The following is a 20,422-nucleotide window of genomic DNA, read 5'->3' on the forward strand; positions in this document are numbered from 1 at the left end:
TAACCACAGCGTTTACAATTAAAAATTCCATCCTCCGATTGCTTTGCATTTCTGTTCTGCCCATGTTTCTTCCCTTTGTAGGACACAGCACCGACAGCAGCACAGTCACTCATTACAGTCGCATCATTATTAATTTCACTGAAAGTCTTTGCGTGCTGTTGAGCTAGCTCACTGGCATGGCATATTTTCACAGCATCCTCCAATGTTAGTTTGGTTTCTCTCAACAAACGTTCCCTGACTTTTTTATCATGAATACCAAACACAATCTGGTCACGAATCATGGATGATTTCAGTTCAGAGAAATTACATGTCTGTGCTTTCAGTTTCAGATCGGTCACAAAGCTATCAAAAGCCTCATTTTGCTGCTGTGTCTGTGAATGGAACACGTGCCTCTCATAGGTCTCGTTCTTTTTGGGAGAACAATGTGTATCAAACTTCTTTAGCACATCGTCCATTTTTTCTCTGTCCTCCTAGTAATGAAATACAAACGTATTAAATACCTCTATCGCCTGCGGGCCTGCAACCGTGAGCAGTAACGCTATTTTCCTTGTGTCTGGCATCGTACCGAACCCGATGTCGGCAATGTAGAGTTCGAATTGTTGTTTGAAAGTCCGCCAATTGCAGTCGACATTCCCCGTGAGTTTCAAACCCTCCGGTGGCTTCAAATTCTCCATGTCGCATTTCACAATATTCAGCAGATATTACCAATCCTGGTACCATGTTATGTTCATAAATAAATAGACGTTTTCATTATGAACAGCTAGCTTGAGCTAGTCATTTATTCAGCCCTGTGGACTAGTGTACAGGCATCCATCTTGACTACTGCCTTGTGAGTAGCCAACTACTAAACATACAGCTCCACCTAGTGTACCATTCTAGAATGACATGTTACTGATCATTACACTTGTGATTCGCAATATTTACACTCTCCACCCCGCCCAAAACCATCTGATCTCCTGGGAGAGGCGAAAAGCCAGATAACAACCAGGGCCAATTTGAGGAAACACATCTGAGAAGTTTCTCTTCGATCCTTCTGGACAATCAAAACTCGTCCAGAATGAGCAGTTAAAAACGAAAAGTCAAACCTTTCATTGGGCTGTTTTGTTTTGCAGCCTCCAGTTGGTTAGGCCACTTAACACTGGTAGAAAGGAACAGTTAAAATCCATCCGATAATATATCTAAGACTTCTACCACTTTGTAAGCAATCTTGTTCTTTCTCTCAAAAACCTCTTAAGCTCATCTATTTACATCATGAAATAAATAGGGGAGGATTTTCGACTTCTGCCCAAAACTGGAGGGGTGAAAACTACAGCTCTCATGCTGCATCTCTCTCTCGCACACAGAATTTGTCAACAGGGTCTATAACCCCTGTCCCGCTGAAGAATCAAGCAGAGCAAAACTCAAGCCCAAGGTTCCAGGGGCATGAGCAGGTCAATGTGGGGAAAACACAATTTCTTACATGCAGTGGTTAGCTGTTTTGGCAATGTAGTTCTTTTTTCATAATTTTAAAGTGCTGACTGATTTTGACATGGTAGCTGATTGTTGATTCATAGATTTCCCTACCTGTCCAGTAGGTGGAGCTGGTTATTAATTGGTTCACATTTATTGGTGGAATATTTGAGTCAATCAGCATGGTTAACAGATGGTAGTTATTTGATTTGCTCACAATTTTGTTTAGAATCCATAGAATGGTTACAGCACAGAAGGAGGCCATTCGGCCCGTCAAACCCGTGCTAGCTCTCTGCAAGAGCACTTCAGCTCGTCCCACTCCCCCGCCCTTTCCCCGTAGCCCTGCAATTTTTTTTCCTTCAGGTACTTACCCAACTCCCTTTTGAAAGCCACGATTGACTCTGCCTCCACCACCCTCTCAGGCAGTGCATTCCAGATCATAACCACTCGCTGCATAAAAAAGTTTTTCTTCATGTTGCCTTTGGTTCTTTTGCCAATCACCTTAAATCTGTGTCCTCTGGTTCTCGACCCTTCCACCACTGGGAACAGCTTCTCTCTATCTACTCTGTCCAGACCCCTCATGATTTTGAACACCACTATCAGATCTCCTCTCAACCTTCTCTACTCTAAGAAGAACAACCCCAGCTTCCCTAGCCTATCCACCTAACTGAAGTCCCTCATCCCTGGAATTATTCTCGTAAATCTTTTCTGCACCCTCTCTAAAGTCTTCCCATCCTTCCACTGGTGTCGTGCCTGGAATTGGACACGATACTCCAGTTGAGGCCAAAGCAGTGTTCATCTTGCTGTACAGATAGGTAACACTTTTGAAATATGACGCTTTTAAGATGTGACACTACAAACGCTGCTCGATGACTCCAAGACTTTTAATTTTGTAGTTACTAATAACTATACGCAAAGATAGAAAACCAAGGCCTAGAAATTGGGTTGGTAGCGCCGGCGCTGAGCGCCTAAAGAGACCTAGAATTGGGGTGAAGCCCTATGTTGGGGCGGACGCTATGAAGATAGCGCCGACTCCGAAATTGACTATACATTTAGCGCCTGCGCTAAGTGTTTGCGCACGCCCGCGAGCGCAAGCAGCTCATGATGTCATTTCAGTGTGCAACGCCTTTTAGGAGCGCCTGAGCGCATATTGGGTGGCGCCCGGAGCCTTCGCGCCCAGCGCTATTAGTGACAGTTCGAGGGAGGGCTAACAGGCCCTTCTCGGAGTAGGGCGGCGCTATTTAAAGTGGACAGCTCTAGTGCAGAATCTTCTGCCACTTGGCCTGCTCATTGCGATCGCTGCTAGAGAGAGTTGGCGAGCTAATGTGGAGCGGAGTTCTGGGATTTGAGCTACACAGTACTTGGGACCCTCAACCCTGTCCGAAGCACTTGCAGCACTACACCTAAAAGCCTTTTGACCAACTGGCATCGGAATGGGAGCTTGTTCGGGGGGCGACGGCCTCATCGCCCAACACTGTGAAGGGGCAGAGAGATGGCGGGAGAGAGGGCAGGGATTGGCCAGAAGGAGGAGGGGCAATCGAGGTCGTCCAATCCGACAGGATGCTGCGAGGGTCTTTAGGCAGCAGGTGACAAGCCTTGACATTTCGGTGGAGCAGTGTTAGCGATGGCTCCGAATCTGGAGGGACATTGTTACTGATCTGTGCCACCTGCTTGGTCAGGATCTGCAGCCGCGTGAACGCTGCAGAGCCTCTCTGTCCGTGATGGCTACACTGACTGATGGCCTCCATTTTTATGCAAACGGATCCTTTCAGTCAGCCATTGGGGACAATGCGACTGACGCTCAGGCTGCAGTCCTCTGTTGCATCCGGCAAGTGACAGAGGCCCTTATAGGCGAACGCGTCCATTCATTACCTTCCCTCGGACCCTGCACAAGCAGGCGGAGGAGGAGGAGGAGTATGAGCAGGAGGAGGAGGAGGAGGAGGAAGCGGAGGAGGAGGAAGAGCAGGTGGAGGAGGAGGAGGAGGAGGAAGATGGAAGGGCTGCTGAAAGTGGAAGATCCATACGTCAGAGGCTCCTCTGGACTCGTCTCGACACCCCTGTGGCGGAATGATGAGAGTCTTACCTCATGCGCACCTTCACAGCAACCTCCCTCCAAGATCGTCGGTAAGCCTTCTGATTTGGCCTCTTGCCATTATCCGGGTACAGGACCTCCCGATGGTGTTCAACTGCAGCCACCAAGTGGTCCAGAGCCTCAGCGCTGAAGCGCTCTGCTCTCTGCCTAACCTCCTCCATAATGATCACCTTGTACCGCCAGACAAGGGCGAGCGCCGAATCTGAGGCCTGCAGAGCGTTGGGTGTTGAAGCTCAGTCTGACTGACCCACCCCTTTAAGAGCCGGCCGGCGCCTGTAGGTCTCGTGCTTTGCCGTAATTGAGTTCACCTGCGCTGCGCCCGTGTCGATATTGAGTAGCGCCTGACCTTTTGCGCCTTAAGAGCACCGTGCAATGGCTGATTTAGCGCCTCAATCCCCTTTGGGGGCGAAGCAACCCAATATCGCGCCAGGCGCAGATAAGTCTCGTCTGGCTATAAACTTTGCGCATCGCCAGTTCTAACGCCTCAAGCGGGGCTATACCCAATTTCTAGGCCCAACTGTCTTACTGCAAGATACGGTATTGCGGTGACACAGCCAAAGCACATCGCTTTGTTGTAAGACACTGTAAAAGAAGCAGACCAATTATGTGCCAATGTTGAAAGTGCACAATCCGAAATAAATGCCAATGAAATTGTAATGAGCAGGCTTATGCTGAAGGCAGTGAGCCCTGTTACTGAACAAATGCTGTAACCAAAGATGTTTAGTGCTTGTTAATTTAGTGGCTTCAACAGACAGTGTGGCTTTATCAAGACCTAATTTAATGGTGGCCACAGCAATAAACACTCATGAAGCAGAAGTACAGCACCAGGAATAGCAATAATCAAATTTAATGTTCTCAATTAACAAGATTCGATCCAGGTATCTATTTTGTTTTTCATATATCTATAATACCTGATTGGATGAGCTGCAGAACAGCGATATCAAATGCCATTTTGAACTGGTACTCAGATTGCATGTGAACCCAGAGTTCTCTAAAATTGCAGAGTTTTCCTTTACTATTTCCTTGGATCCCATCCACGTAGCAAAAACAAACTGCTGCAACGGTGGCATAGTGGTTAGCACTGTTGCCTCACAGCGCCAGGGACCCGGGTTCGAATCCGGCCTCGGGTGACTGTCTGTGTGGAGTTTGCACATTCTCCCCGTGTTTGCGTGGGTTTCCTCCGGGTGCTCCGGTTTCCTCCCATAGTCCAAAGATGTGCGGGTTAGGATGATTGGCTATGATAAATTGACCCTTAGTGTTAGGGGGATTAAATACGTGGGGTTATGGGGATAGGGTGGGATATGTGTCGGTGCAGGCTCGATGGGCCGAAATGGCCTCTATCTGCACTGTGGCGTTTCTGTGATTCTGTGATTCATAAGAACATAAGAACTTAAGAAATAGGAGCAGGAGTAGGCCAATTGGCCCCTCGAACCTGCTCCGCCATTCAATAAAATCATGGCTGATCTGATCCTAACCGCCAATCCACTATGACAGGACTATCTCCTGAATCTAACAGCATTAGACACACGAAAACAGGAGCAGGATCAGGCTACACGGCCCCTGGGCCCGCTCCGCTACCCACAGGGCCATGACCTATCCGAACCTAGACTCATGTCCAAATTCCTGCCTGCTCCCCGTAACCCTTAATTCCCTTTTCTACTAGGAAACTGTCTATTTCTGTTTTAAATTTATGTAATGATGTAGCTTCGACAGCTTTTTGGGGCAGCATATTCCATGGACCTACCACCCTCTGAGTGAAGTAGTTCCTCCTCATCTCAGTTTTGAAAGAGCAGCCCCTTATTCTAAGACTATGCCCCCTAGTTCTAGTTTCACCCATCATCTGGAACATCCTCCCTGCATCCACCCGATCCAACCCCTTCATATGTTTCAATAAGATCGCCTCTCATTCTTCTGAACTCCAATGAGTAGAGTCCCAATCTACTCAACCTCTCCTCATATGTCCATCCCCTCATCCCCGGGATTAATCGAGTGAACCTTCTTTGTACTGACTCGAGAGCAAGTATGTCCTTTCTTAAGTATGGACACCAAAACTGTATGCAGTATTCCAGGTGCGGTCTCACCAATACCTTGTACAACTGAAGCAATACCTCCCTATTTTTATATTCTATCCCCCTAGCAATGAAAGCCAACATTCCATTGGCCTTCTTAATCACTTGCTGCACCTGCATACTAACCTTTTGAGTTTCGTGCACCAGGACCCCCAGACCCCTTTGTACTTCAGTACTTTCAAGTTTCTCGCCATTAAGATAATAACTTGCTCTACGATTTTTCCTGCCAAAGTGCATAACCTCACACTTTCCAGTATTGTATTCCATCTGCCAAATCTCTGCCCACTTACTTAGCCTGTCTATGTCCCCTTGCAGGTTTTTTATGTCCTCCTCACTCACTACTTTCCCTCCCATCTTAGTATCATCTGCAAACTTTGATGTGTTACACTCGGTCCCCTCCTCCAAATCGTTAACATAGATTGTAAAGAGTTGGGGACCCAGCACTGACCCCTGCGGAACACCACTGGTTACTGATTGCCAGTCTGAATATGAACCATTTATCCCAACTCTCTGCCTTCTGTTAGATAGCCAATCCTCTATCCATGCCAGAATATTACCCCCAATCCCGTGATTTTTTATCTTAAGCAATAATCTTTTGTGTGGCACCTTGTCAAATGCCTTTTGGAAGTCTAAATACACTACGTCCACTGGTTCACCTTTATCCACCCTATATGTTACTTCCTCAAAGAACTCCAGCAAATTTGTCAAACATGACTTCCCCTTCATAAAACCATGCTGACTTTGTCTTATTAAATTATGATTATCCAAATGTCCTGTTACTGTCTCCTTAATAATGGACTCCAAAATTTTACCTACCACAGATGTTAGGCTAACCGGTCTATAGTTTCCAGCCTTCTGTCTACTGCCCTTTTTAAATAAGGGTGTTACATTAGCAGTTTTCCAGTCTGCCGGGACCTTTGCTGAGTCCAGGGAGTTTTGGAAGATTCTTACCAATGCATCCACAATCCCTACCGCCACTTCCCTCAAAACCCTGGGATGTAAGCCATCAGGTCCAGGTGATTTATCCGCCTTGAGTCCCATTATTTTACCAAGTACTACTTCCTTAGTGATTTTAATCGTATTTAGCTCCTCCCCCCCTATAGCCCCCTGCTTGTCAAGTGTTCTGTGAACTGCTTTCAGTCTCGGTTGCACAGTGTAATGTGTGACTGTGGTGCAGGTGCACATGTTTGCCAGTGATACTGATCTAGGGAATTGGAAATCAATGGGATGAAAATCGGGCGGGTTCTACAATGGATGGGCAATTCGCTCTACCGGATCACCACCCAGGTGCTGAAGGTGAAAATTACTCCCTGGATCTTCTGTGCATTCCTTCCTTTCCCTTTGGCTCTTCTCTCTCTCGAGCTGTGCAGCAGTAAAACCTTCAGTACTATTAGCAGGTGTAATAATACTACTGTATTAGCTGATGTTGGCTTGAGGAGAAAACTGACCAAGAAACACAGAACTTACCTTATTCCAGCAGTTGAAAATATTATGAGACTTAATACTTGTCTGACTTTATTTGATTATAGCTACCCTTCAGAATAGAAAGAGCTTGCATTTATGTAGCACATTTCAGGACCTCCCAAAGCACTTTATAGTTGATCAAGTACATTTGAAGTGTAGTCACTGTTATGATGTGGGGAAAAGTTGCTGCTAATTAGCACAATAAGGTCTGACAAACAACAATGAGATAAATGACCAGATAATCTGTTTTTTTGATGTTGGCTAAGGTTGGCCAGTCCACCGGAAGAACTCCCTTGTTCTTCTTCGAAAAAATGCCACGGGATATTTTACATCCACCAGAGATGGCGCTGGTACCGGGCTTCGATTTAACGTCTCACCCTAAAGACGGTACCTCCAACAGTGCGACACTCCCACGCTACAGCACTGATGCTGGGAAGGCTGTCCTTTAAGGAGCAATTGAGCAGAATCGGCCTATATTCTCTGGCGTTTAGAAGAATGTGAGGTGACCTCATCGAAATGTATAAAGTTCTTAGAGGGCTTGACGGGATAGATGTTGAGAGGCTGTTTCCCCAGGCTGGCGAGTCTAGATCCAGGGGTCACAGTCCCAGGATAAGGGGGTCAGCCATTTAGGACTGAGATGAGCAGAAATTTCTTCACTCAGGGGGCTGTGAATCTTTGAATTATCTACCCCAGAGGTTTGTGGATGCTCAGTCGATGAGTATATTCAAGACTGGGTGACGTAAGAAAACTCACTAAGCACTTGGTTTGAGTATAAAACAAGGCTTTAATCAACTGTTTCACAACCATAAGATTCTAATTACATCACTAGTTCCTGGTTACAAAAACGTCCTGGGCAAGCTGGGCCCACGCCCGAGTATTTATACTCCTTGGATGGCGCCACCAGCTGGCCGCCCAGTGTTATTTCATGAGTCATTTCTTCATGAATGGTAAGATTCAGGACACTGGGATTGATAAATTTTTGGGCACAAAGGGAATCAAGCGATATGGGGATGGGGTGGGAAAGTGGAGCTCAGTCATGATCTTATTGAGTGGTGGAGCAGGCTCGAGGGGCCCTATGGCCTACTCCTGCTCCTATTTCTTATTTTCTTATGAAGTGCCAGCCTAGGTAATGCGTTCAAGTCTAAGAGCCTGTTGCACTGTCTCTAAACTGTTCCTCCTCCTCTTCTAGCTAGAGTGCAATTGCCAGGAGGATCCACATGTAAAAACAAATGCATTGCCAGAAGCTTCTTAAGATTTCATAAGGTTGTACAGCCACTACAAGCACTTTAAGAAGCCAAAAAGCACTATTAACCACAGTACCAGCAAAATGTCCCCCAAATCTTTGCAGTATTTTCAATAACGCTGTAATGGCTGTCTCCGAACATATACTGCCATAGTTTGTGGGTGGGTTGAGGAGGCAGCGGTGCGAGATACAAAAATGACGTCGGAGGTCCTGACCAAGGATTGGATTTTGCGATCGGAATAACGGTGAGGCTAACAGCGCCCACAGTTACTGTGGAGTAAATCGGGCAGCAACCTCCGGCGTCCGCACATGCGCAATTAAACGCGGAAGTCAGGAAGTTGCTACCTGAGTTATCCTGCTCCTCCACAAACTTCGCCACAACCTTGCCACGAAACACAGCATCGAAATGCACGAAAGGGGGTGAATTTGCAGTACTTACCCACTAGTCACCCACTAAACTCGCCAGAAAAAGTTAGGGCTGGTGCATTCAGGTGTAAGTGAATTTTGAATGGCGTGATGAGCAATGCTCCCTGTAAAAAAAAAAAAAAAATTGGGGGCAGTGTGGCTCCTTTAATGGGCTGCGCAGCCTGTTCAAAAGTCCGTGCAGGTGCGGTTTTTTCAATGTGCTATTGTAGGAATTAACGAATTCCAACAAATAACAGAGATCGACACAAGAGAACAACTAAACAGGTCTTTACTCAACGGAGATTCCACGAGGACTGCCTGGGTAGCTCCGTGGTTTGCGACGTGACATCATTGCGTTTGCCCACGTTTTCCCGCGCTCTTAAAGGGGCCACGCCCCGTACATGCAAACTCTATATACAAAACACAGTAATGCCTAACACAATGGTACAGGTTTAGGCTGGTGTTAGAACATCGTTAAAGAGAATTATATACAGTTAGCCAGAGTCATTCAGTGGTTCTGCCACACTATGTTGTTAATATTTCTATTGTTGTGGGCCTGAACAGAAATTGTTGGTATGGGTAATACAGCAGCAGGGACGTGTGTGTGTCGAGTGGACACTGATTTGGGAATTTTATTTTGACCTGCAGCAGAGGGCGTTTATGGTTTCAGCAATGTCTGCCACTGAATTTTCAGATAACAAAGTAGTTCCAGGAAACAGATTTCAGTTGGATGATAAAAATCTGAAAAAAAGTCAAGGAAATTCACATCATCATGTAGAGGAAACTCATTTAAGCGGCACCTAAATATCCGGAATTCTCTATTAACCGGCAAAATTCATACTCCGAAAACAACACCTCAATAACCGGAAATGTTGCCGAGTCCGAGTACGAGTCTCCCCCAGTGGCCGAGTTAGTCAGTGGGGGGTAGTTCTCCAAACTGCCACTACTCGGCTTCTTGGCGCTGTCGGAAGTCCGAACACCTCAATAACAGGAGTCTGACTCTCCCGCGCTGTATACAGTCGTTTACTGTATAAGTTTTGTTTTACTATTAAGTAATTAAAGAGTTATGGATTACCCTCAACTGGCAGTACTGTACTTAATCAAGCATCTTCCACCATCCATTTAACACAACATTCTGTAGGTGAGTACCCAGTTACTGTATAATGCACATTTCTTGATTTTTTAATTTTTGTTTGTTAAAAATAGCCTCAGTAGATAACCCTCTCCATCATCCGGAATTTTTAATCAACCGGCAACACGCCGGAACCGTCGGTGCCGGATACCAAAGAGTTTCCTGTATTGTGTAAATAAACGAGGTGAATCTTTCAATTAAAGTATATCATTTGTAACTACTGTTATTCTCTGCACAGATCAGTCAAACTGATAATTACAGCTTGTAAATAATTCTCAGACACTCATTATTCTATGTGTGAACCATTTAAATCATTTGATTAAATTCCAGCCTCTCATTCACTCATGGGTGTCCAAGAGTCTATCTGTAAGCTATCCGCATTCTTTGATTAGATTTTAGTTTCCAATTCACTTCTGGGTGCCTGTCATTCTATGTATAAACCATGTGAACCCATTAATCAGATTCCATCGTGTAACTCACTCTTGAATATCCATCATTATTCTATATGTAAAGTATCTGAATTTGTTGATTAAATTTCAACCTATAACTGAATCTCGGGTATACGTATATTATTCGATATCTAAATCCGATTATTAGATTCCTTCCTGAATCTAACTCAATATTTTTTTATTTAATTATATTGGATTTTTGATGTTAGAATTGGAAAATTTGTGATTCTGACATTAAAACTAAAACATTCGGTGTAGCTTCTTCGTCCTGGTGGTTAGGTTCATTTCAGTCTGATTCTTCCTGAAGACAAAAATTGGACTTGACTGCTTGTGGTGTTGACGTGACAACACTTCTGTGCTGTCAGAGTTGATTTGACTGCAGTAGTTTTAATGATGTTAACAGTAGAATTTGTTACCAGAATGTCCAGTTTTCTGTTACTGCCTTCCCGCTACCTCAGTTTGTAGGGTTTTGCATTAATCTTCATGTGAACCACATGCCAGCTCACATTAAGGGCTGGATTTTCCAAGCCCCGAGGAGGCGGGCATGGAGGCGGGACAGCTGGTAAATTTGGAGAAAGTGGGGGCGGATGGCAAAGCCACCCCCATCCTGCCTCCGTGCCCTTTTGCCAGGAGGCGGGAAGACGTGCAGCTTCGGGACCCATCTCCTGGAGGCGGGAAAGGCATTTAATCCTTTTAACTGCCTGTTAACAGGTAGTTAACAGGCAGAAAAAAGGATTAGTGCCATTTTACCTTCACAGGTGAAGGCTTCCCGACCTCGGAGAACCCCGCTGGGTTGGAGAAGACGTGGACAAGGTCTGCGGCAGTCGGAGTTACCTGGAAGTAAGACGTAGAGGTGAGTGATGGGTGCAAGTGTGGAGTGGTAAGTATGCAAGGTGAGTGATAAGTTTTAAAAAATGTTCACTTACCTTGTTTTCTTCCTACAGCCTTCAGCCACGCTGAATTGGGAGACACCCTCCTTGTCAATTTCACAGATTGGCTGTTGGAACCTCCAAACCAACAGCCATGTGAAATTTACAAAGTTGAAAGGTTTGATGAGTCCTGAACACAAGGCTTCATCAAACTAAAGAGAATGTCAGTGTTTGACAGCTTCACAGAGCTGTCAAACGCTGACATTTCTTCTTTCAAGAAGTCTTGACAGATAGCACGCCTGACATACTGTCAGTGACTTCTTCCCTATTTGGCCTGCTGAGCCCGCAGGGTGGGCTTAACAAGCTCAACCAGGGGAAAATCCCTCTGGTTGGTCAGGCGAGGATGGAGGCGGGACATTGACATGACAAGCAGCAGTCCCGCCTCCGACTCACCTCCATTCACAAAATCCAGCCCTAAATGTCAGAATTAGCAGAGACCTGAAAGAACAGATCAAGTAGGTAAATTAACTCTTTGGCTTGAATTCTCTGCAGACAGACGGGTTGGGGGTGGGAGACCGCCGAGTCGGGCGGGAAGGCCGGTTTTAACGGCAGGGCCTGATTTGCATGTGAGAGCCTTGGTTTCCCGCCCGCAACCAGCCAGATCGAGAGGCTGATTGGCTGCAAGCGGGTAGGCCTGCAGCTGCAAAGAGGGAGCGAGGGTTCAGTCTGGGGGAAGGATGTGGGGGAGGGGCAGTCAGGGTTTGTGGGGCTGGGGGTGGGGGGCGTCGGGGATCATGGGGGGGGTGACTGGAAGCGGGGAAGGGGGCTGGAGTTGTTTGGTGATCGGCGGGGAGTCGACCAGAGGATCGGGGATCGGTGGGGGTGGGCTCGGCCGGAGGATCGGTGCAAGGGGAGGGGTGGTAGCGGCCAGGGATCAGGGGGCGGGGGGAGGCCTCGTGGTGGGTTTGGAGGCCTCATGGCCACACGGGGTGGATTATGTAGGGACTCTGGATCCAGGAGGTAGGTATAAAGCCACTTATGTCCTGGATCCAACAGTCCCTGCTTTGCTTTAACTGCCGAGTTTCATGAATTGTGTGCAACCCGTCTACGTGCAGTTAAATTCAAAATGGAGGTGCAAAAAGAGGCTTCCAGCCTCATTATTATAATTAAATTGACGTCCCGCCCCCTGGGAGCAGGTTGGTCGTCCACCACCTGTCCCCCCTCCATTAAAACCGGAAGTGGGCGGGTCGGAGGTGGGATCAGGTCGGGAATCCATTTTTTAACAGTTTAACTGCCCCCACGCTCCAAGCCCACCTGTTTTTTTTTAGGGGAAAATTCCAGCCTTTGTTTCTCTGACTCTGGCCTCTTGTGCATCCCCTCCCCCACCCTTCACTCCTCCACTGGCAGCCTTGCCTTCATACATCTAGTCCCTACGTTCTGGAATTCCTTGCCTAAATCTCTCCAGCTCCCTCTCATCTTTCAAGACCCTCCTAATTTATGAAATTAATCTTTTAAGAATTCTTTTTTTGGCTTTTGTGCTTCAGAGTTACTCTCTTGGGTAAGCTTTCATTCCCTATGTCCTTGAGTGTTCCACTTGCCTGCTATCTAGGTAAGTTTGATAGCATGCCTAGAATAATGAACAGAAAACCTTTCTTGAGATTGTTTTAGCTACTGGTTCTATCTCATGCCTCCACAGGATTGTTCTTGCCTTTGAAGAGCAGAAGAGTGACATTACACTAGACATTGTATTAGCCTTTAACTGCTGAATGAAGTTATAGAACAGTAATGAGTAAATAATAGCAAGTTAACATATATTTTCATAGTGGATCTTAAAATTTGCTAACTCGTCATGTAGTTGGAAAATAATAATTTGCAATTGAGTGCTATAATAATTGTAATCAATCTTCTTATGTAATGGTTCTCTTTCCCCTTTTCACACCAAGAGCAGGGAAGTTATCCCCGGTGTCCTAGCCAATAATTATCCCTCAACCAACATCACTAAAAACAGATTATCTGGTGATTATCACATTGCTGTTTGTGGGAGCTTGCTGTGCGCAAATTGGCTGTCGCGTTTCCTACATTACAACAGTGACTCCACTTCAAAAAGTACTTCATTGGCAGTAAAGTGCTTTGGGACTATATAAATGCAAGTCTTTCTTTCAACTATAGAAGTTATCTATATTTATAGAAAATGCTGGAGATACTCAGCAGGTCAGGCAACACCTGTGAAGAGAGAAACAGAGTTAACGTTTCAGGTCGATGACCTTTCAAAGGTCATCGACCTGAAACGTTGGGCTCAAATTTCATCAGGCCGTTGAGGCGGGATTGGAGGCGAAATCGGGGGGACACAAACTCAACCCGCCTCCATGCCCGTTTCCCAGGAGGCGGGTACCCGACCTGTGCTGGGAGCCACCTCCCCGAGGCAGGAAGGGGATTAGTGCCAATTAACTGCCTGTTAACAGGTAGTTAACAGGCAGTTTTTGGCCTAATCCCTATATTTAGCCCTAAAGTGTGGGCTGCCCGACAGCTCCAAACCACACCAAGTTAGCGAGGCGGACCGTCGGGCTGAAGGGCTTGGAGGTTTCGAGATGTCTGGTGTTCAGGTGAGTAATGGGTGCATGAGTCAGAGGCAAGTGTGTTTGGTGTGTGTAAAGTGTTTAAATAAGTTTTACTTACCTTTACTTAATAATGCTGCCTTCCTTCCTTCAGGTCTCGGGAGTCCCTCATCTCACCGGCACAGAAAGCAGAATGGCTGCGAGCTGTCAAAATCTGCAGCCTCTACTTTCTGTTCTGGAGAGATTTCTAAATCAGCCTGAGAGGAAGGAATTAACTTAGAGTACAGATTGAAGCTGTCAAACACTGACAAAGAGCTGTCAAACGCTGATATTTCATCTATCAAAAGCTCATGACAGATGAAATGTCAATCTGTGACGTCACCTGTTGCCGGGTGGCCCTTAATTGGCCTGCTGAGCCCGCTGGGCGGGCTCAACAAGGTCAATCAGGGGAAAATCGAGTGGGTTGGCCACAACTCGATGGAGGTGGGACTACAACCCCGAAAGTGGGAGTCCCGCCTCCTACACGCCTCCATTGATAAAATCCAGCCCGTTAACTCTGTTTCTGTCTTCACAGATGCTGCCTGACCTGCTGAGTATCTCCAGCATTTTCTGTTTTTATTTCAGATTTCCGGCATCTGCAGTATTTTCTTTTTGTGTTATCTATATTTACTATTGCTTTACGGAAATCACAAATAAACTATTTTTGAAGGCTCCAGATGAAACAATGATTTGAAAAATCCAGACTAATAAATACCATCAAAGCAGTTACCAGAGCTTCACAAATGTACATAACTGTCTGTCAAACTCAAAGGTACCTGCCAAACAAAAAACTTATCTGAACAAATCAGGCAGCGTGTTTGAGTTTGATATGAAACCTCAAGCCAATTAGCCTGGCGATCAAACCAACTAAGTTGTCAAAACACTGCCTCAAGTTAGGCTGAGACATGAGATCCGTGAGTGAAACTTAAAAAAAAATCCTAATGTACTGTGGCACAGTTAAATAAGTCAACCTTGGCCCGTAATTTGCGGTCAGCGGCGATGCGATGGCGATCGCCGCGACCTTGAAGAAAGCTGCCAACAGAGATCTCACGATCACTGTGGTGAGAACTTTGGTTTCCATGGCGTGTAATTGACTGTAGCGCTGTCAATAGGGGATTCCCAGCGAGGAGCAGCAGTGACGTCATCAAGCTGTCTAAGCAGCCAATCACATTGAAGAATTCTCACAGACAGCAAACCAGGAAATGAAAAGCACTAATTATCTGCACTTTTTAAAAGTGTTACAGAGAGCGAAATAAAGAATGGTGCATACGCATGTGGTTAAGGCAGAAGCTGAAATATCAGGAACAAGTAATTTTTATCATAATGGAGAAATTTGACACTCCACAAATATAAAATTAGTTTATTATGGCTAGAACGGTTGTTCAGCCAATATGCTGTTAAAACTCCAGTTACATCTATTCCAACAAGGCTTCACATTTAATTTGGTGTTTAGCAGTGATATTAGCACGGAAAAGCACGACTTTTCGTCAATTCCACTGATTGCCTACAATAGGGGTCGGGAGGAGGGGGTGGGGCGGGCCCAGGGCCCACAGCACAGTCAATGTTGGAGCAGTGACTGACTGACCGCAACTTCAGGATTTCTGTGTTTAGCTGCGAATGAACAAAATCCTGAAGTTGCGCTCAGTTTCAGAGGGGTAATGACAATGAAGGCTGACGGTTCGCCGTCATTACCCACTGCAAAATCTGGGCCATTGTGTTTTATTTTTGTCACAATCATCTTCCCTTTCCCAAAGGCACAAGTAAGGAGTGTGATGGAATACTCTCCACTTGCCTGGATGAGTGCAGCTCCAACAACACTCAAGAAGCTCGACACCATCCAGGACAAAGCAACTCACTTGATTGGTACCCCATCCACCACCTTAAACATTCACTCCCTCCACCACCGGCGTACTGTGGTTGCAGTGTGTACCATCTACAAGATGCACTGCAGCAACTGGCCAAGGCTTCTTCGGCAGCACCTCCCAAACCCTCAACCTCTACCACCTAGAAGGACAAGGGCAGCAGGTGCATGGGAACACCACCACCTCCAAGTTCCCCTCCAAGTCACACACCATCCTGACTTAGAAATATATCACCATTCCTTCATCGTCGCTGGGTCAAAGTCCTGGAACTCCTTCCCTAACACCACTATGGGAGTACCTTCACCACAAGGACTGCAGTGGTTCAAGAAGATGGCTCACCACCACCTTCTCAAGGGCAATTAGGGATGGGCAATAAATGCTGGCCTTGCCAGTGATGGCCACATCCCATGAATGAATTAAAAAAAAATGATATTCAGCTGAAACCTGACATTGTTTGCGACTTAAAAATAAAAAATTATTCTAGATGTTGCCTTCAATATAAATGTCACTGTTTGGATCGATCAGGGAAGAATGATTTCTTATTACTTCATAATACACCAAGTAACAGCATTTTCATCTTAAAGTCTCTTATAATTGCAAATAAAGCCTTAAAGCCCTCCAAAATTTAATGAATGGGTAGAAATCTGTCTAATATAGAGATTTGTATTGCATTTATTAGGAGGAGGAGAGATTTATGGTGAATTGATGGCAAGTGAAGAGATGTGTTAGGTGGGATTACTTGGCAAGTAATTCATTTTCATTCCTAATTATAATTGCAACTGTTAAGGAGATTGGGAATTATGTTTCAGTTGGTGATAGATCTGTAGATGTGATGAGGATCTTGATGCAAAGCTTATCTACTGCTATTATTGCACTGATGTAAAGCTGTTACATGTGTTCATTAACACAAAAAATGGCAGTATAACTCAGGAAGCAGTAAAGCCAAATGATACAAGACCTCCAGCTGCCACTTCAGGAGGATGAGTGCAGCTCCAACAACACTCAAGAAGCTCGACACCATCCAGGACAAAGCAGCCTGCTGGATTGGCACCCCATCCACCACCTTAAACATTCACTCCCTCCACCACCAGCGTACTGTGGCTGCAGTGTGTACCATCTACAAGATGCACTGCAGCAACTCGCCAAGGCTTCTTCGGCAGCACCTCCCAAACCCGCCACCTCTCCCACCCAGTAGGACAAGAGCAGCAGGCGCATGGGAACACCACCACCTCCAAGTTCCCCTCCAAGTCACACACCATCCTGACTTAGAAATATATCGCTGATCCTTCATCGTCGCTGGGTCAAAACCCTGGAACTCCCTCCTTAACAGCACTGTGGGAGTACCTTCACCACACGGACTGCAGCGGTTCAAGAAGGCGGCTCACCACCACCTTCTCGAGGGCAATTAGGGATGGGCAATAAATGCTGGCCTTGCCAGCGACGCCCACATCCCATAAATGAATAAAAAAAGTTCACCCCAGTTTGCATTTGCACCAAGTGTAGTATAACTCCAGCTAGTGCAAAGCCACATTTTAGAGGTGCCCAGCTGTTTTATTGTACAGTACTTCACAGTTTTGTTTTAATGTTGGAAGAAAACTTTCACCACTCTTTCCGAACATTAGCAATTCGCCACTTAGGGGGTGAAGCTATGCACATGTATCCAAGCATGCATACGCGCACAGAGCTCCTTTATTGCTGAACATGGCCCAGCTTGTACTCAGCGGTATTGCTCAGCTGAGTTGATGGCCTATTACACTTCACAAATACAAGTCTCTGAGGGGGCAGCTGCAGTTTAATCATAGCTAATATTTGAATCCTCAAAGAAAGAGACTGCATATGAGGTGGTGACATTAGCAAGAGGGAGGAAGTGGTAGGAGTAGAACCTGCATTTATATAGTGCCTATCACGGCCTCAGGATGTTCCAAAGCACGTTACAGCCAAATAATTTTTTTAGGGAAATGCTGCAGCCTACTTGTGCATAGTAAGGCCCCACAAACAGCAATGATGTAAGAGACCAGTTAATCTGTTTTCGGTGGTGCTGGTTAAAGGACGAATATTAACCAGGACACTGGGAGAACTCACCTGTCTGCTTTGAATTGCGCAGTGGGATCTATTATATATGCTTGAGCAGGCAGCCACTTGGTTTAGCATCTGATCTAAAAGACAGAATCTCTGACAATGCAGTATTCCCTCAATACGGCACTGAAGTGTCAGCCTAGATTATGTGCACAAGTCCTGCAATTGAAAAGGTCACAATTTAATGCAGAGGCATACTGGCTGCGAGCACAACTGTGCTAGCATTATGTCATAATGACATTAAGAACTAATAGCAATGAGGAAGATGAATTGTTACGGTTTGTATCGTTAGAGGAACTTTTTTAACCCAGAAATATGAATTTCAATGTGGAATTTGCGTGGTAGCTTTTAAAATATAAAAACTGTGTGCTGTAAAAGAAAAATAAGGTCTTCTGCAAATTAAAAAAAAAACTACAAATGGAACTAACGCATTCATTGACTTGTATTAAGGGTCAACCAGTAGCTTCTTACATCTAATGGCCCGAATTATATGGTCAGCGGTGAACAAACGGCTTCATTACACTTACTCTTGCCCACAGACTTTCTGTGGGTTTTTGCATGGGAACTTGTGGTAATTAGAAATTCAAAATAGTGTGGTGCCTTCTACAGGGGATCTGGGACCTGTGTGAGCAGGAAAAACAACTGTTTATCTCCTTAACCAATCAGATTGAAGAATCCTCACTGATACACGCAGGCCCTGATATTTACGGGGAGGTGGGGAGGGAGAGGGCGTCAGTTGGCAATCCCGGAAGTATGGGCTTCCTTCAAGTCCTGCTGGAGGGGAGGAGGGGGTGAAGAGGGGCGTGATGTAAGAAGACTACTGAGTGCTTGGTTTGAGTATAAAACAAGGCTTTAATCAACTGTTTCAAAACCATGAGATTTCTAGTTAATCACTAGTTCCTGGTTACAGAAACATCCTGAGCAAGCTGGGCCCACGCCCGAGTATTTATACTCCTTGGATGGTGCCACCAGCTGGCCGCCCAGTGTTACTTCATGAGTCATAAGATTCATGACAGGGTGGGAGGAGAAGGGGGGGAAGGAGATCGCAGGCCGAGGAGGCCATTGGGAGGGCATTGGATTGTGGGGATGGGGGTGTGTGCGATCACAGGGGAGGTTGACAAGCTAGCTTGGTGGGCCAGGGTGGGACGCACTCCTGCTCCTCCTGGCCCACAGGCAGTACTGGAAAGGCACTTACCTGTCCATTCAACAGTCCTCCCTTCAGCTGCCGGGTTTCCTGAGTCCCGGGCAACCCGGCCGGCCAGTGTTAAATCTGGAACACAGATAAACTCTTAGGCACGCTGCTTCATTAAAATATTTAAATGAAGGACCCGCCCCCCCATCCCGCCTCCGTTAAAAAGCGGAAGTCGGTGGGTTCGGGTATGAACCCAAACCCACCCATTTTTGGGGGTTGAAATTAGCCCCGCAGCGTCCAAACCAGGAAGTGTAAGTTAGAATAGTTAATTCAATGCTAAATCATGTACAGAAACCAAAATCAAGAGCGGGAAAGAAAGATGGGATTAAATTGTTCCAACTTGGTTATCTTTAATCAGGGCTGCAGCAAGAACCACACTGCTACTAGCTCCAATGTTCTTATCTGCGGTTCACTGCTCTGATCGTTAATTATCTACAGACTCCACACGTGGTTGTATAAGAAGCCGATTGACCAATTATGTAGGAAGCATGTCTTCTGATACATCCCTCACTGAATTATTGGCTGTTCTGCAAGCTGCTTAGACAGGGGCAACTCATTTTCTGGTTTTTGCAAAATCCTATCCTGCCAGGTTTGGTTTAGGTTTGTTTTGCGCTGTGAACAATAAAGTCCGCATACCTTCCACATCAATAGCATGCATTTCTTTATATCCCACGTTTCCCATACCTGCAGTTTAGTTGTCCTTTTGGGAGGATTCATCGTGCTCCTGACTCATGTGCACAGATAAGCATTTGTACCCTGTGCCTTTGTGCTATGCATATCAGCACAGCCAGCCGCAAGCTCTGACACGGAGTATCACACTGAATGACTGTGTCGCCCTGTCTCAGCCATACATTCCTCTTCCCTCAACTACTTCACAACAGCCTGTTCCAGGAGTAAAAAAAATTGCTTAACTATTGATATGAAAATAATTTCAGCATATTACGTAAACACAGATACAACAATTTAGGTAATTTTGCTCTGAATATCTAAGCAGAATAATTTTATAAATTGTTGTTAAATGGTTGTAAAATGAGCAGGTAAATCACAGAGGAGTTTCATCTTTGTCCCTCAGTGCCCTGAAGTCTTCCTCAATGTCCCTTTTTTTTTCTGTGTCTATCAATGCTACTCATTTTTCCACAGTAGCCTCCAGTATTCTTCAGTGTACTGTAATATCTTCAGACTCATCCCACATCAGCGGAAGACGTGAATTTCTGGTGAAGTCGGTGCTCCTCTTGGGTTGCTTAGCACCTTTGGAGTCCCTCAGTACCCTCTGTGACACACACGTACCCATACAGACACATGAATACACACCAGTCTCGGGATACTCTCTCCGACGGGATTTCCGTTTGTCTCTTTTATCTTGTTTAAAAACCTGTTCCATCTCCAGCTTTTTCCAGTTCTGACGAAGGGTCATCGACCTGAAACGTTAACTCTGTTTCTCTCTCCACAGATGCTACCTGACCGGCTGAGTATTTCCAGCATTTTCTGTTTTTAGTTTCAGGAAACTTCCTGATTTCTACCGCACT

The 20,422-nt window shown here is 45.7% G+C and overlaps 1 long non-coding RNA gene across 1 annotated transcript in view; it reads right to left on the reverse strand.

Annotated features, from left to right (window-relative positions):
• LOC147101108 (uncharacterized) overlaps nucleotides 1-20,422 on the reverse strand; it is a 73,713-nt gene that overhangs the window by 31,809 nt on the left and 21,482 nt on the right. Inside the window, exon 3 of the long non-coding RNA XR_015073447.1 lies at nucleotides 19,581-19,778. This is a non-coding gene — a long non-coding RNA (uncharacterized LOC147101108). The remainder of the gene's footprint in view (nucleotides 1-19,580; nucleotides 19,779-20,422) is intronic.

Source organism: Somniosus microcephalus, chromosome 24 (genome assembly GCF_052327205.1).
Source record: "Somniosus microcephalus isolate GS21.2 chromosome 24, FLI_Smic_1.0, whole genome shotgun sequence".
In the NCBI taxonomy this organism is placed as follows: domain Eukaryota; kingdom Metazoa; phylum Chordata; class Chondrichthyes; order Squaliformes; family Somniosidae; genus Somniosus; species Somniosus microcephalus.